This window comes from Amblyraja radiata, chromosome 4 (assembly GCF_010909765.2).
Source record: "Amblyraja radiata isolate CabotCenter1 chromosome 4, sAmbRad1.1.pri, whole genome shotgun sequence".
NCBI lineage: Eukaryota > Metazoa > Chordata > Chondrichthyes > Rajiformes > Rajidae > Amblyraja > Amblyraja radiata.
This window is the reverse complement of record NC_045959.1, coordinates 49,510,162-49,521,179: the sequence shown is the minus strand read 5'-3', so window position 1 is coordinate 49,521,179 and position 11,018 is coordinate 49,510,162.

Genomic DNA, 11,018 nt, shown 5'->3' with positions numbered 1-11,018 from the left:
CTCTGCGCTTTATGTACTTTGTAAGGAAACATAATATGAAGACAAAGCTTGCAATTTGTTTATCTTTGTAGAATCTGGGCATTGCTAGCAAAGCCAACATTCGGTAGCCTTCTCTAAATGTCCTTGAAAAGAGATGAACTCGTACCGAGTCTTCTCAATCTTCTGAGTAAAGGCACTGATAGGCTTTCCTTATGATTACATCAATGTGCTGGGCCACAGGATAGATCTTCAGAGAAAAACATGGCCAGGAACATGAAGTTGTTGACTCTCTCATCGCTGACATGTCGATGAAGACAAGTTCCTGGATTTTCTGCCTCCCTCTTCTAAAGTCAACAATCAGTTCCTTGGTTTGCTGACTGTGAACAAGGTTGTTGTTCTGGCACCAGTCAGACGATCAATTTCCCTACTATACTCTTACTCGTCATTACCCAAAATTCATCCAATAGTAGTGTGGTCAGTGAATTTAAAGATAGTTTGAATTGTGTTTGGTTAGTCATGGGTATCGAGTGAGTGGAGCAGGGGACGGAGCACACCGCCCTAAGGCGCTCCTGTGCTGATGGTTATTGAGGAGGAAGTGTTGTTGCCAATTTGTACTGATTATGCCTGTTGATGAGGAAGTAGAGGATCCAAATACATAGGGATTTACCAAGACTCAGTTCCCCAAGATTGATGTTTGGAGAGTATGATGGCGTTGAACGCCGACACATATGTATTCCGCCTTTTGAAGCATGTGTAGAATGCATTGAGCTCGTCCAGGAGTGATGCATCGCTTTAGTTAGGTTTTGCCTAGTTGGAAGATTCAGCGTTCAAGCCGTGCCACAGCTGCTGAACATCCATCTCGCCCTCTAATTTAGAGGCCATGTATTAAAGGTACTTTGATACAATGAAATGTAGGGAGTTTACAAATGTTGTCTCTTGTAGATTAGTGTCACTCATAACATGAGTCATGCTTCTGTAGTTACGCCCACTAGCTTTTCAGTCATCACTGCTTGCTGGATTCCCTTAGTGTAAGTAGAACGTGCAAGTGTGAAGTCGTGCTTGCAATGTAGTTAATAAAGTCTTTGGATCTTTATCTTGGTGTAAGGCTTCTGTTATTGTATGGTCAACACTCAACATGGTGTCAGAGTGTACGGACTTACTCCTCGATTAATTATATTGTTTTTTTCTTAGTTTGTTATTTTTCTACTGTGTACAATGGCTTTTGCTCTCAAGAAACCAGAGATCTTGGTGTTTGATGCAGATCTTGCAGAACGATGGCGTGTGTTTGAAGATTTTTCAATCTACATTGATGCTGCATACCCTACGGCTGATCCTGCTCTTGACACATTTTAGCTTAAAAATATATATTTTGAGTTACGAGGTTTAATGCTGGAAACTCAGAGCTAATGAGGTTTCCTCATCACATTTTCAGATGGGTAAACGGCATTGGTAGTCATCATGGTTCCAGCAGTCAGGTGATTGTGAATTGAAAGGGATAAACAAGTGATGATGTTTCCATACAATTGCTGCCCTTGTCACTTGACATGGTGGATGTTACAGCTCGAGAAGTACTATAAAAAAAACTTAAGTGACTGGGTGACTGCAGACCATCATGTAGATGCTGCATATGAAACAGTGAGCAGGGCAGAAGGGGTGAACATTCAAGGTGATCAATCAAACAGATTGTATTGCATTGAATGAGGGAGATGATTGTTGCAGCTGTACTCATTTAAGCATGTAGAATGTGTTCCGCTACATTGCTATATTGTTAGTGGAAAGTCAAAGGTGAATCTTTGAATGCAGAAAATCCAATGCCTGGTATGTTCAGTGCCATGGTAATTATGTATCTAGTTTGTGATCAATGATGAAACCCAAGATGTTGCCGATGGAGGATTTGGCAATCACAATGTCATCAAATAGCAATAGAGGTGGAAGATTACCTGTGTTGGGGATGGCCGATGCCTTCTTCAACTTCTCAAATGTTATTTAGATCTTTACAGCCAAGCCCCAATGTTGTTCAGGTTTGTAAAAGGCATGTACTGCTCATCCACTGTGGAGAAAATAGAAATGGTCATTACTCTGATCATTCACGTTTCTAATGTAAAGATGAAGCCATTAAAGATGATTGGGCCTGTGACACTGCTCTGTGGGATCCCTGCCACAATGTCACAGAAATGAGAATAGCCTGCAACAGCTATCTGACTTTGTACAATATATAATTCTACCAGTTGATTTATCTTCCAATATTCCACATCACTGATTCCAGTAGTCTCCAAACATTACTAGGAATTGTTGTTTCCACACTCAAAACTAGATAGATCAACCTTCTCAACATCAGATTTAGACGGATCAAAGTCAATTCCAGTAAACCTTGCAAAGTCTTTCCCACGAAGAGCTGATGACTAGAGATACATTATGGAAATGTACCTCAGGCTAGTCAAGCAACAGCCTGACAATCATATTCAAAGAATCATTACCTTACAGCCAACATTATTGGTTCTTCCACCACAATCCTCATGTGCATCTTGTGCTACTAATTGTACAAACAATTGGAAGTGGAAATACAGTGATTATATAATCAAGAATGAGCAGCCCCAAGAACATTGACGCTGGACCACAAAAAGCTAGCTCAAAACACCAGATTTGTCAAACATGGTTTCTCTATCATGAACCATGTCAATCCCATTATGGTTCTCCATTACTAGATTCCAGCATTTCCCCTAATATTGATGTCAGCCTAAAATATCCCCATTTTTCTCTCCTGTCCCGAGCAGCAGAATATTTTCTACCCCCCTTTTGTTTTTTAGAACGGTTCTAGAATTTATGGAATTTCTGAAAATGTTACCAAGGGCATCCACTATCTCTATAGCTAACTTTAAAACCTTAGGATAGAGGTAATTGGAAACTGGGGATTAATCACTTTTCAGTCACATTAATTTCACATTTTACAATTATTAATTTTTCAGTTTCTCATTCTCTCCTGCCAGTAATTTCCTACTGTCTACAGTAGGTTCATCTTTTTCCATGAATATTTGCTTAATTACTCTGCCAATTCTTTATTCCCCAATTTCTTCTGCCTCCAAATGTAGACCAATTTTAGTTAGCCATAATGACAAAGACTGCTATTTGGCCCATCAAGTCCATATAAAGCAATTCACAGTAGCCAATTAATTAACTTTTGGATGTGAGGGGAAACTGAAGAACCTGGCGGAAACCCATATGGTCATGAGAAGATTGTATAAACTTCAGACAGAACCTGAGCTCAAGATCAGCTCCCTGGAGCAGCAAAACTAATTGTGCTTCTATGCTAATCTTAAAGTTAATGAAATATTTTTTCATACCTCCAGAAGCTCTTATAATCTGTTTTTATGTTTCTTGCCACTCTCCTGTCCTCTTTTGCCTTGGCTTTTTCTGAATTCCAATGTTTCCTATTTTTCTCTGGCAAAATAAAACACATTTGCCTTAGATCTAATATGACTTTAAATTTCTTGATGTTGTCAATCATAAATTATACATTAATTCTTTAAATGTTGGTTATTTACTGCCACAACATTTAACGTAATTAACTAATCCATTGTGGCTAACTCGTACCTTTCTTTGTAGTTTGCAGTATTCATTTTAAAGCTCTACTTTCAGACTGAATTAAATCACTTTCTCTTTTAATATAAAACTTGCATTTTACTGTGAACGCTGTTCCCGGAAGACATCTTGACCAACTTTCAAATCCTTACCAAATGAGAGAGCACAGTCATGACAAAGCACAAACTACAAGCTGAGTTTCCTCGTTATTAGCAACAGCATGGGATGTCCAAGGGGTGGTATTGTAAGGCATTTAAGAAAGAAAGGATCCGTTTGGAGGAAGTGCAAGTGCAAATCTATTATCATAGGAAGGTGTAGTGAATGTTGAAAATATGAAATCAAAAAACTGGTATCTCAAATCATGCAACGTAATTTTGTCAAAGAAAACCTGGCTACCCAGCATTTCCTGTTCTCATTTCAGTTTTCAGCTTTACTTTTGTAAATCTATCCATAAACCTGTGAGGACCAACTGGCTGGAGTTTTTACGGACATCAACCTCTCACTTCTGAGGTCTGAGGTTCAATTATACCGGTGCCCAAGAAGAGCAAGGTAACGTGCCTCGACGACTATTGACCAGTGGCACTAACGCCGGTGGTGATGAAGTGCTTTGAGAGGTTGATCATGACGCAAATCAACTCCTACCTCGACAAAAACCTGGACCCACTGCAGTTCGCTTACCGCCACAACAGATCAACGGTGGATGCGATCTCGCTGGCTCTCCACTCTGCTCTGGAACACTTGGACAATAAAAACTCATATGTCAGGCTGTTATTCATTAATTACAGCTCGGCATTTAATACAATCATCCCCTCCAAACTGGTTACCAAACTCTCAGAACTGGGTCTCTGCGCATCCCTCTGCAATTGGATCCTCGACTTCCTCATTCACAGACCAGTCTTTCCGTATTGGTGGAAATTGTCAGCCTCGATAACAATCAGCACGGGAGCACCTCAAGGCTGCGTGCTCAGCCCCCTGCTGTACTCACTCTATACTCATGACTGCGTAGCTGGTCATAGTGCGAACACCATCATCAAGTTCGCTGACGACACCACTGTTGTGGGACGTATCACTGATGGGGACGAGTCAGAGAATAGAAGAGAGATCGACCGACTGACCAAATGGTGCCAGCATAATAACCTGGCCCTCAACACCAGCAAAACCAAGGAACTGTTTGTGGACTTTGGAAGGAGTAGGATGGGCACCCACAGTCCCGTTTATATCAATGGTTCGATGGTGGAAAGGGTCAAGAGCTTCAAATTCCTGGGCGTGCACATCTCTGAAGATCTCTCCTGGTCTGAGAACACTGATGCAATCATAAAGAAAGCACATCAGCGCCTCTACTTCCTGAGAAGATTACGGAGAGTCGATATGTCAAGGACTCTCTCTAACTTCTACAGGTGCACAGTAGAGAGCACGCTGACCAGTTGCATCGTGGCTTGGTTCGGCAACTTGAACGCCCAGGAACGGAAAAGACTACAAAAAGTAGTAAACACTGCCCAGTCCATCGGCTCTGACCTCCCTACCATCGAGGGGATCTATCGCAGTCGCTGCCTCAAAAAGGCTGGCAGCATCATCAAGGATCCACACCATCGTGGCCACACACTCATCTCCCCGCTACCTTTCGGTAGAAGGTACAGGAGCCTGAAGACTGTAACGTCCAGGTTCAGAAACAGCTTTTTCCCCACAGGCTATTGAACTCAACGCAAACAAAACTCTGAACATTAATAGCCCATTATCTGTTTATTTGCACTTTATCTGTTTTATTTATTCATGTGTGTATATATTTATACAATGGTATATGGACACACTGATCTGTTCTGTATTCATGCCTTCTATATTCTGTTGTGCCGAAGCAAAGCAAGAATTTAATTGTCCTATCTGGGACACATGACAATAAACTCTCTTGAATCTTGAATCTAAATTTTGCAATAATTAATAACAATTTAGTTATCAACATGGGCAACTTCGTGATGCACTTGGTCGAGCTGCTGCCTCACCACACCCGAGACCCAGGTTCGAGTCTGACCGTGGGGGTTGCCTGTGTGGAGTTTGCACGATCTCCCTGTGACCACGTGGGTTTCCTGTGGGCGCTCTGGTTGCCCTCAACACCCCAAAGACGTGGGTTTGTAGGTTCATCAACGTTTGCCCCCTATGTGCAATGAGTGGATGCGAACGTGGGATAACCTTGAACTACTGAACTATGATCGACGGTCGGCGTGGATTCGCTGGGCCGAAGGGCCTTGTTTCCACGCTGTAACTTTCAATCAATCGATTTCTAAATTTCCTTCACCGATCTGAAGATTATGGTTTTGAAACGGAAGATCGGTAAAAAGCTCGGTAAAAGTTAACATTTAACAGAAATATAATAAAATTTGAAAAAGAGTAATATTTCAGCAGATTAACTTTTGTTGAATAGGTTTTAATACTTTGATCTTCAAATTCCTTTGTTACCGAGCACAATTAATTAATTGCGAAGTTGATCTCTAACAAACCAGTGTTTATTTAATAACTTTCGTATACATTGTATTATTCCGGAGAATAGAACGAGTTAATTTTAATCAGACATGCGGCGTGATTCATATTTCAGTGAAACGAACTATTAATCTGGCGTTGCCGCCTTCCATCAACTAGGCCCGGAAGCGACTAAAACGTCTAGAAAGGTCAGCCAGATGATATAAAATAGTTTGAATTTATAAAGAAGAACATTTTCTGCTCGGTGTGATAAGGAAGGCAATTGTAGAAAGGATTTAGTTACCGATTCAGCACGTTTTCTCGGTCGTTCTGTTGTGGCCCCGAGGCCTCGGTGCACGAGAAGGCGCCACGTCAACGTTTTTCTGGCCATGGGAAGATAAGATGCATTAAAGTCTGATCTGTGGGCGACCAGAGGTCGTGTTGGCTGAAAGAGCTCGATGGATGCCGATGCTGACCGGGGCACCATTGCCCGCCGCGCGGGAAGGAAGCGGCCGGGTCACCGTTACAAACACTAACGTTCGCCCGCGTGGTGGAAGCCGCGAGCATGCGCACAGCTCCAGCCCCAGCCCCAGCCCTAACAACAGCCCCAACCCTAGCAACAGCCTCGCTATTGGACCGAGCGCTAGCGGGAGCGGCGGGCGCATTGCTGTCGTGAATGGTAATGTGGAGAGAGTGGCGTTTGTTACTAAAATTACTCGTGTAGAACAGTACTCGTGGTAACGTAGTACATGTAATTTAGGACAGTACTCGTGGTAATGTAGTACATGTAATTTAGGATAGCACTAAATTCTTAATTAGTCCAGGTTTTTAGAAGTTATGGGGAGAAGGCAGGAGAATGTGGTTAGGAGGGAGAGATAGATCAGCCATGATTGAATGCCAGAGTAGACCTGATGGGCCGAATGGCCTAATTCTACTCCTCTCACTTATGACCTTGCTCATGATAATTTAGGACAGTGCTCGTGGTAATGTAGGACAGTGGGTCCATTGCATTTATTACTTGTGGTGATTGGGGGCAAAGATTATAGAGGAGCTCCTCTAGTATCTTTGATTGGGGGAGGAGTCTATTACCAGTATTACTGATAGCAACCGAGGAGATGGACACAAAATGCTGGAGTAACTCAGTGGGACAGGCAACATCTCTGGAGAGAGGAATGGGTGACAGTTCAGGTTGATACTCTTCTTCAGACAGTATCAGATCTTCTGATAGTAATGTAGGGAACAGGCCATTTACTTATGGATGGCAAATGGATCCTCTTCATCATCTACATCCTCCCCCTTGGTCAGATCGCCACTTCAATCTGGACTTCCACTGTTACGCTGATGACACCCAGATTTACATTGGCACCAAATCCCCCCACAACCCCCCCCCCCCCCCCCCCCCCCTCTCCCATATCAACTCCTGTTTGTCAGCTATAAAAACCTGGATGCAACATAATTTCCTCAAACTCAACAGCGATAAGACAGAATTCCTCCTCATAGGCTCCAAAGCCACACTCAGCAAAATCAATAACCCCACTCTCACCATCGACGGCTTACCACTGTCTCCCCATCTCCCCAGGCCCGCAACCTTGGCGTGATCTTTGATTCCACCCTCTCCCTTGAGCCTCACATCCGCCATGTCATTAAAACCTCCTTCTTTCATCTCCGCAACATCGCCAAACTCAGACCCTCTCTCACACCGCCTGCTGCTGAAAGACTCATCCATGCCTTCATCTCCTCCCGACTGGACTATTGCAACTCACTTCTCCTTGGCATCAGCTCCACCTACATCAACCGACTCCAACTGGTCCAGAACGCAGCCGCCCGTCTCATCACCCACACCAAATCCTGGCATCACATCACTCCAGTCCTCAAAAAACTTCACTGGCTTCCCATCTCCCACCGGATCACCTACAAAATCCTGGTCCTCACCTACAAAGCCCTCCACCATCTGGCCCCCCCATATCTCACTGACCTCCTCTCCCCCTACCAACCCTCACGGTCCCTCAGATCCACATCAGCCGGTCTCCTCTCCATCCACAAGTCCAACCTCCCAGCTCCCAGGCTCTGGAACTCCCTCCCCCAACTGATCCGCAATTCCGTGTCCCTCACCATCTTCCAGTCCCGCCTCAAGACCCATCTCTTCACCTCTGCCTATCCTTAGCCCCACGTCCCCGTCCCTTTTCATCTGTGCATTAATTGCCTCATACTGTGTTTTGTATTGAATTCTGTCTTTACTTTGTGTACTAGTCATGTCTCTACTATTTATTTCATTCCCCTTACATGTTTTTCCTCTACATGCTCAATTTTTGTAAGGTGTCCTTGAGACTCTTGAAAGGCGCCCATAAATAAAATTTATTATTATTATTATTATTATTAAAATAGCATCATGGTCAGTTACTATTATTACTGTTGGTAATTAAGGAAATGTTCTGCTAATTAGAATAATATGTTAGGGGCAGTTTGTTACTGTCATTACTGGTAGTAATCCAGATGAATAAATTTGCCACAAGCAATTATATTGTTGACAGTAAGAATGGGAGTAGGTTATTTCCTGTTATTACTTCTGGTAATCTGGGAGGACTTCTTTTACTGACATTACTGATGGTGATGTAGGATAAACAGTCGGAAACAGCCTTTACTGATGGTTATACGGAAAGATACTTTATTACAAATAGAAGTGATGATAATATAGGATATATAGAAGACACAAAATGCTGGAGTAACTCAGCACATCAGACAGCATCTGTCACAGAAGAGCAACGGTGAGGGAAAGTCTTCTTAAATGTCAGAAGATTTGGCAAGCCCAGTAAGATTCTCTCGAAGCTCAACAGATTCTATAGAATGATTTCTGACTGGATGCATCTCACCTGTCATGGTAACTGCTCTACTCTTGACTGCCTGAATCTGTAGAGAGTATTGAACACAACCCAGTCGCATCTTCCCAGATCCACTCCATTCCACTTTCTGTGGAGACCACCCCCTCCACAACTCCATGGTTCACTCATCCATTCCCACCCAACCTTCACCATCCCCAGGAACTTACACTGGTAACCATTGGAGGTGTAAGATCCTTCCCTACAGCTCCTGCCTCACATCCATCCAGGGACCCCAGCCACTATTCCAGTTGAGACTGAGGTTCAGATGCACCTTTTCAAACTGTTTCTATTGCATTCAATACTTCTGGTGTGGCCAAGATATTGGGGAGACCAAGTGCAAACTAGGCAACTGTTTCTTTTTTTTAAATATATTTTAATTTTTTATTAGAAGTATATGCATATCATAATCCAAACCAATACAAACTTTGTTTAACAATTACATATTATCAGTATCTAGGATTCCAGGTACTCAGCCAAGGAAGAACAAAGGAAGAGACTTGAACTTATTTTGCCTTCCATCACAGTGAGGAATGTGTAGGAGTCACTGTGGTGGATGTTCATGTTAAATATGTTTTTGAATCTGTTGCTTTTAATTGTATGACTGACCTGGCCAGTGAAATTCCTTGTATGTTGCAAAACATACTTGGCGGATAAAATCTGATTCTGATTCTGATTTCTGGGAATAATACAGAAGGTGTAGTTCAGTCCAAAGAGGAAGAAAGATTCCAAGGGGAGTAAGAAGCGACCGTGGCGGACAAGAGAAGTCAGGGACAGTATAAAAATAAAAGAGAAGTACAACATAGCAAAGGATTGGGTAATGTTTAAAGAGCAACAGAAGATAACTAAAAAGGCATTACGGGGAGAAAAGATGAGGTACAAAGGTAAGCTAGCCAAGAATATAAAGGAGGATAGTAAAAGCTATAGTGATAGTAAAAGGTAGTATGTGTAGAGGAAAAAATGAGTTAAGACCAAAGTTGGACCCTTGAAGACTGAAAAAGGTGAATTTATTATGGGGAACAAGGAAATGGCAGATGAGTTGAACAGGCACTTTGGATCTGTCTTCACTAAGGCGGACACAAACAATCTTCCTGATGTACTAGTGGCCAGAGGATCTGGGGTGGCGGAGGAACTGAAGGAAATCCACATTAGGCAGGAAATGGTGTTGGATAGACTGATGGGACTGAAGGCTTACAAATCCCCAGGGCCTGATGGTCTGCATCCCAGGGTACTTAAGGAAGTGGCTCTAGAAATTGTGGACGAATTGGTGTTCATTTTCCAATGTTCTGTAGATTCAGGATCAGTTCTTGTGGATTGGAGGGTAGCTAATGTTATCCCACTTTTTAAGAAAGGCGGGAGAGAGAAAACAGGAAATTATAGACCAGTTAGCCTGACGTCGGTGGTGGAGAAGTTGCTGGAGTCAATCATAAAAGATGAAATAGCGGCACATTTGGATAACAGTAACAGGAAATGGTGTCATTTTAAAATCCAAGTCAGCATGGATCTACAAAGAGGAAATCATGCTTGACTAATCTTTTGGAATTTTTTGAGGATGTAACTAGGTAAATGGACAAGGGGGAGCCAGTGAATGTAGTGTACCTGGACTTTCAGAAAGCATTTGATAAGGTCCCACATCGGAAATTAGTGGGCAAAATTAGGGCACATGGTATTGGGGGTAGTGCTAACATGGATAGAAAATTGGTTGGCAGACGGGAAACAAAGAGTAGGGATTAACGGGTCCCTTTCAGAATGGCATTGACGAGTGGGGTGCCGCAAGGCTCGGTGCTGGGACTGCAGCTATTTACAATATTCATCAATGATTTAGATGAAGGGATTCAAAGTAACATTAGCAAATTTGCAGACAACACAAAGCTGGGTGGCAGTGTGAACTGTGAGGAGGATGCTATGAGAATGCAGGGTGACTTGGACAGGTTGCGTGAGTGGGCATATGTATGGCAGATGCAGTTTAATGTGGATATATGTGAGGTTATCCAATTTGTTAGCAAAAACAGGAAGGCAGATTATTATCTAAATGGTGTCAAGTTGGGAAAAGGGGAAGCACAACAGGATCTGGGGGTCCTTGTTCATCAGTCAATTAAAGTAAACATGCAGGTACGGCAGGCAGTGAAGAAA